This window comes from Podarcis muralis, chromosome 11 (assembly GCF_964188315.1).
Source record: "Podarcis muralis chromosome 11, rPodMur119.hap1.1, whole genome shotgun sequence".
Taxonomy (NCBI): domain Eukaryota; kingdom Metazoa; phylum Chordata; class Lepidosauria; order Squamata; family Lacertidae; genus Podarcis; species Podarcis muralis.
Genome location: NC_135665.1, coordinates 38,538,201 through 38,545,600, shown reverse-complemented (window position 1 = coordinate 38,545,600; position 7,400 = coordinate 38,538,201). Strand labels below are relative to the sequence as shown.

General features: G+C 41.8%; 1 pseudogene across 1 annotated transcript in view; it reads right to left on the bottom strand.

Moving 5' to 3' along the window:
- Positions 1 to 2,462, bottom strand: part of LOC114606196 (actin, cytoplasmic 2-like) — a 3,785-nt pseudogene extending 1,323 nt beyond the window's left edge. Inside the window, exons 1-3 of the transcript XR_013394685.1 lie at positions 2,289 to 2,462; positions 1,409 to 1,697; positions 1,156 to 1,346 (exon numbers count right to left, since the gene is read on the bottom strand). The product of XR_013394685.1 is annotated as an actin, cytoplasmic 2-like (transcript). The remainder of the gene's footprint in view (positions 1 to 1,155; positions 1,347 to 1,408; positions 1,698 to 2,288) is intronic.
- Between the last annotated feature and the right edge of the window lie 4,938 nt (positions 2,463 to 7,400).

Sequence of the window (7,400 nt, the reverse complement as noted above, 5' to 3'; positions counted from 1 at the left end):
CTCCGGAGCCGCATGTGGCTCTTTTACACCTTTGCTGCGGCTCCGGGGCGGATACTAGCGAGGCAAGGAGGCGCATTGTGCGCCCCGACACTCCCCACTGTGGCGGGCGCTGTACTGGCTGTGACGTCGCATGGGGGCGGTACGTGCGTTAGTCACGCACCGTCCCGACGTCACCTTCCCGCCCGCTGTCAGATCGCGGCTCCGGGGGTATATTTGTTTTAAATGTCGCAATGGTTTTGCGGCTCCCAGTTTTTTTTTCCTTCGGAAACGGGTCCAAGTGGCTCTTTTTGTCTTAAAGGTTGCAGACCCCTGGACTAGGGACATCCAGTATTGCAGCAGCACTGCTGAAGCTAAGTGGGTGTGGTGTGCTCCTGCCTGATCAGTGAGTAGGAAAACATTTGCAATCTCATGTCAGCTGCACTGTGATCTCAAAGGGAGAGAGATAAATAATACAGAAATACAGACTAAATTGAGGTAGGTAAGTGGAGATTGTGTAACCAGGTTGCTTGGATACAGCTTTTACTTGCCACAGATGACTAAGCAAGTGACTGCTTACAGGCCTGATGTAAGAGCCCACCACTGCAATCCAATGCCTGTTTACTTGGAAGCAAGTCCCACAGGGCTGCAATCCTGAACACAATTAGGAGTTTGCCTTATCGAACACAGCACGACTTTCTTCTCAGCCAACCTACTGTACAAATAATCTGTAGTGGCCAGTAACAGGTGCCTACATGAGGTGGTTTCAGCAGTGAAGTATCAGAATGTAATGAGGCAGCATCCCCTGAATAACTCATTGGAACCATTCTGACATAGTTTTGTATTGGCTGCACGACTTTCAGCCTGAATTCTGTGTTTCATTGAAAACAACCATGCAGTTGAGGGATCATTTTTCTTTGCTTGTCTTTTGGAAGGGCTATAATACCTTATGGATTGTTACCTTTGAAGAATGTTATTATATTGTCTGACATGCATGGTGCCAGATGGGGGCAAGACAGAGGTAGCTCACCCCACTCCAAATGGTGGACCCTAAATGATGACTCTAAAGGAAATCAATTTTCACACATTATAACTGAATCAAAAATCAGACTAAAATAAGACTGCAATCCTAGGCACGTCCACTTGAAAGTTAACTCCATCAAAATCAAGAAGGCTTACTTCAGAGTATTAATGTGAACACTTGACCACCAGGAAGTTCATGGCTCTTTTCCAGGGAGGAAGTGGAAGCAGCAGTAGTCATCTCCAGCACAGTGTAGCATAGCTTGTCACTCAACTATGGTGGTGAATTTGTAGCCTCTCTTGGTCAAAATCTTCATGAGGTAGTCAGTCAAGTCATGACCAGCCAAATCCTGGTGGAAGATGACATGGAGCAGAGTGTAACTTTAATAGATGGGCAAAGGGTGGGGGACACCGTCAGCAGAGTCACAATACCAGTGGTATGGCCAGAGGTGTACAGCGTCAACACAGCCTGGATGCCAACACACATGGCTGTGGTGCTGAAAGTCTCAAACATGAACTATGCCATCTTTTCTCTGTTGGCTTTGGGGTTCAGGGAAGCCTCTGTCAGCAGCAGGAGATATTTTTCTGGGGCAACTCCCAGCTTATCGCAGAAGGTGAAATGCCAGCTCTTTTCCATGTCATCCCAGTTGGTGACAATATCATGTTAAGAAGGATATTTTAGGGCCAGAATAACTCTTTTAAAATTTCTATTAAAATCATTTTTCAATGGTAAAGTGGAACCTCAGTTGTTGAATGCAATCCGTTCCAGAAGATGGTTTGACTTCTGAAACGTTTGACAACCAAGGCGCAATTGCCAGTCGGCAAATTCCTTTTAAAAAATGGAGAAACACACCTTGAAAGCCACTCAACTTCCGAGGTGTGTTTGAAAACGGAAGCATTCACTTCTGGGTTGTTCGCATTTGGATTCTGAATTGTTCGGCTTCTGAAGCGTTCAGCAACCAAGGTTCCACTGTATACTTATTGTATAAAGGCACAAAATAGAAATTGAATATAACAAGAAAGACAAAAACAAACAAACCAGAAGCCAGGTAAGTAATCATATGCATTCTTATGTTGCCTTTTTCTGTGTAGTTCTTGCAGGGTCCTTACATAGTATGTTATCAGGGTAATGCCACTATTTTAATTGGCCGGAAGAGATTGAAATATTGAAGGACAAAGTTCAGAGCAGAAATATAATCATGACATCCAAATTTGTGCTGATGTATTGCCATATGTGATAAATGGCCACCAAACAGCAGAAAATACATCTGGTTTCCTTTTCCCTTTCATGACTGCTGCCCTCACCACCAAAGTATCTGTTTTTCTGGCCCATACCAGCCACCATACCCTGATGCCTGGGGCAACCAACAAAAGAGGGGGATCACAGCATGAGGGACATCATTTCTGCCAAAATCAGTTTCACACATTCTGGAGCCTGTGTCACTAAAAAGTGCAGATATCTGTGGTGATATTTTTAGAAGTTGCGCAAGGTTGTTTGGGCATAAGTTTGTTTGAAAGCCTTGGGGTGGGAGGGGGAAGCAAGGTGGCTTAAGAATCTACCCAATGTGCAGAAATCCACATAGAGAGTTCTTAATGGCTGCCTATTAATGTGAAATATACTGTTGTTTCTCTTTCAGAAATTGAACATATGGGACAAAGCTCACTACCTCAGAAATTTAATTTTTCATTTCCTGTGTCACTGCACTTTTTTCTGGTGCCATCACTGCATTGGTTTGTTTTTATCTTGCTTTAAAATTTATTTTGAATGCATGTTTGAAAAACAACACATACATTTTAACCATAAATAACACTGTGTTCTCAAAGGCAAATTGAAGTAGGATTAAAAACAAATGCTTACATGGCTGTCATAAAACAAATGCAAGTTCAGATTAATCTTTTCAAATATATCCACCCACAGGTAACTTTCCAAAGGACATCTTACAGATCCCCAGCATTTTGACTGACCTGGGCTTAAACCTTCCAATTCTGCAGTATAGAAGCTAAATAAATGAGCAGGCCTGCCTTGCTCTTTGATGAACATTGACACAGAGACTACATTTGTAAATACACTTACTTGTGAATGTCGTATTGATTTCTACATTGATTTAGCATTTATTTTCATGGGACTTTTAAGTAGGTGAGTTTAGGATGATGGCCAGAACCCTCTTCCAAACTGGTTCAAGTAATTCCCAAGACTGCAAAGCCCTGTTATCACAGCAATTGCATACATAGAAAAACGACTGATGTTCTTTGGATGCACACTTTTCTTCCTGATATGTGTGAGTGCCCAGGAGCATAATTTGTTTTGCAGACCAGTTAGCTTAATGGCTGTTCCTGGTAAATTAGTGGAAAGCATTATTAAAGTTATATTATCCAGGATGCAGAAGGACAAGTCTTGCTGAAGAATAATCAGTGAGTCTTTTGCAAAGGAAAGTCCTGTCTCACTAAATTTGTAGAGTTTATCTGAGAGTGTTAACATGCACATGGATAATGGTGATGTTTAGCTGAACTTTCAAAAAGCTTTTGACAAAGGTCCTCATTAAAGGCTCTTGAGCAAATTGAGCAGTCATGGGATTGAGGGTTTTGTGGGTCAAGTACACTGTACATCGACTGGATCTTCTGTCCCACATGCTAAAAAGAGGGACACAAATTTGCATGTGTTTTGTGTCATATGCATATCTGCATCTTCTTTTGTGAGTGGGGTGGATGACCCAATGATAAATCAGGGGAGTTGGTGGCTAACAGTAATGTGGCCATGAGTGCCGAGGAAACCAAAGTATTCAGCGGCAAGAGGAAAGAGGTTGCTTGGAGGTATCCTAGCTTTAAGTTCTCCAGGTCATAGTCTGAGAGCACATAACGAAGTCACCTTCTTTAAACCATGCGGGTATTATTTGTGCCTGGATGGAAGGCCACCTAGCAACCTCATCTGTGCCACCTTCAGTTTTATAATGGAAGAAAATTGGCTTGCAAATGCATGTACTCAATAATAAACAAGCCATTTAGGGCTTTGGAAACATTAAAATGTGTGTGCATCCATAATTCTAATACATATTGGACTCTCAGTGTACATTCACAAAAATTCCAGTCTCATTGGAGGAAACAATTCTGTATATACTTCAGGAGAATTTAGGGGTCCAGCCAAAGTTGGGCACTTTTACTTAAGTGCGTAAATCTCTCCCTCTGAAGTCCCATTTACTTCAACGGGAGAGACTTAAGCACTTAAAAGTGTGTAACCGTCTGGACTGTGCTCTCTATTTGTTGCTGATCTTGTTTGTAACAGCTCCTGAAAATGAATTGGCTTCTCTTTGAAATATCCTTTCCCCCAATAAAATGTTTGTGAAAGCATGAAAATATCCTCGGGAAGTAGGCAAACTGGGATAATCTCCCATTTTATACTGCTGCACATGCTTCTGAAATGCTTGGCTGTCTGTAATCCATGAATTACTATAGCTCTAATCTCCTTAACTGTGAAGAATCAGCTGTTTTTTCAATCATTATTGATCTCATTGTCTCATCTGACTTGAATAGGCTCACACATACATCTAGACCCAGGACCTGCCTGTTTAAAAGCCTTACAATGGTCATTGCAACAACAGCCACACTCTAGGTCAGTAGTCAGCAACCTTTTTAGACACAGGAGCCACTTTTAACTCCAAGTTACATTTGGGGACCTGTTTCTTAATCGTTTACCATATATGTGAATAGTGGTAGTACTCCTGTTGCAACCCACCCTGGATCAGGCCATAACCCACCACTAGGTTCTGACACACCAGCTGAAGACCAGTGCATCAAATGAGCATGAAGAAATTAACTATGTGAAATTAATTTGAGGGATATAACTATAAGGCTATATAAGTATATAACTAATTTAAACTAAAATAGACAGCACATTTCACACTGGTAGGTCATGAGTAGGTAACTGCTCTCAGAAGGAGTTTCACCAGGCCAATTCATTTTTATATTTTATATTTTATATTTTTCATACCTAATAATTTGGCAGTCATGCAAACAGCATGGTAAATAAATCTGCATTTTAAAAAGCAGCCAAATAGTTAAAACAGACTAATAACTGAACTAAAATACTGTACTAGTAAAAAGCAACCCATGAGCGACATTTTTGCTTCCCTTGACTGCACTGCCTCAAGTTAGGAGATCAGATCAGATATATTTATTTCAATCTATGGGGTTATCATTCAGATACGACTCAATACCACACCTGCTTGACTTCAGCACTAAAGGTAAAGGTACCCCTGACTCTGGCTCATCTCGCTTTATTGGCCGAGGGAGCCGGCGTACAGCTTCCGGGTCATGTGGCCAGCATGACTAAGCCGCTTCTGGTGAACCAGAGCAGCACACGGAAACGCCGTTTACCTTCCCGCCGGAGCAGTACCTATTTATCTACTTGCACTTTGAGGTGCTTTCGAACTGCTAGGTTAGCAGGAGCAGGGACCGAGCAACGGGAGCTCACCCCGCCGTGGGGATTCAAACCACCGACCTTCTGATCAGCAAGTCCTAGGCTCTGTGGTTTAACCCACAGCGCCACCCGTGTCCCTAACTTCAGCACTAGAACAGCCTAAACCTTCAGATCATTCTCTGTTTCATTATATCTCCGGGGTCTGAAAATGCTCATAGTACAACCTTCCCAGGACTGTAGCACTTTATTATTATTATTTTCATTTGGGGAAATTCTAAACAAAGACAACCTGCAAAACACATTCTCGCATGTCAGATAGAAAGCTAGGCTAGGAGCCTTATCTCTAAGGTGTCCATGGTCAACATTGTCAGCACCTGTCAAAGCCCACAGCCTTGCAGGTGGCCCACTTCTAATCCTCTGAGGTTCCTGGCTCTGCTCCCCCACCTCCTTTCTGTTGCTGCCTGTTCACCTGCCCTCTTCCCAGCCTGCAAGCTGTGTCAGGAGTGGAAAGATCCAACACATCTTCTACTTGCCTTATGAATGTGGTGCAAGACTGCCCAATCAACTATAACACCACAACCTGAATTTGCTGGTATGAGATTGAATCCCACCTGAAAATAGTGTCACTCTGGAAGCATCCAGAGGTAGCCCACAGGTGGGTTCTCTCTCCTCCCTTTGCCCAAACCTATGTGATTAGCACTCAAAGTCCCATTCTGATGTACAAAGAAATCATGACATGCACAAAAGGAAAATGACATGTACAATGGCTGAGCATGATCCACCCAACACTGAAATGCAAGGGGGTATTATGTGCTTAAGTTGCCTTCTGAAATCAATTAGATTTCAAAGTGTTTCTCTGTGGCTGGATGACCCTGTTAGGCTGGAACCTGTCTCTTCCCTGTTGAGGGAGACAGAAACATACTCTTCGATAAGGGATAAGCTTATGCAGCAAACTTGATAATTCTGCTCTGGGAGTGACATTAGCAACACTCATTCTACTAACAACTAGTAGTGCTGACATGAAAAAAAAAAGATATTTTCAATTCACAAAATGGAAATTTTAGATTAATTATCCCCCCTTCCCTTAAGATAGTTTTGTGAAAGAACTGATGAACAGTCAAAATAAAGACCTTTCCCCTGCTGCTAGCTTAAGATGTTTAGCTGCAGAGCTTTTAGCTTTGTACTGTGAATTGTTCTGTTTTAGAAGTTTTGTCTGCTGCGCAGAGCCAGGCTGCAAACCCATCAATCAGTGATCAGTTATCAGTTCCAGATGACTGCCTACTTAAAATAAGTGAAGCCTGTAACAATAACCTCAGTCACTACTATACATGCAGAGCTGGTCTATCTAGCCTAGAATCACTACTGATAGAGTCAGAGAGTGATGGCGTCCAAATTTCTCCTGTGGTGGCTTGTGGCTACATATGAATACAGTATCTGAAACAGGAGTTATTTTAAAACTCATATCTATTAGTGTGAACCACCCTGAGAAAATATTTTCTATTGTTTTTCCAAGTAATGTGATAGAGCAGTATGAAAATAGACTAGAAACCATGAGTGACATTCTGGCTCTAGAAAAGGAAATGGCAAACCTTTCCATTCCTGCCATTGGCTTAAGTAGAGCCACTGCACATACTTCAAAACTTTGAATGTATATTAACAATGAAAATATATTTTGTAAAATAGGCCTAATGACAAGCGTATTATTAATGTACAAAAAATGAAGCATTGCAGCTTTCAGCGGGGTAAGTAGTGAAATTAATCACCAGTGTATGTTGGCACAACTCTGATGAAATAGATGGAATTGTACCAACGTTCTAGCGATGGAACTGGGCAGAAGAGCTGCATTCTATTTACTAAATTCCTTTAAACTTGAATTGCACAATCCCTTTTTCTTTCTTTTACAAATCTTATAGTAGGTGATCCTAAATATTAAACGACATCCCTACCCCTCATAATGAAGCTGTTGATGTATCATACAAAGGAATTAAAT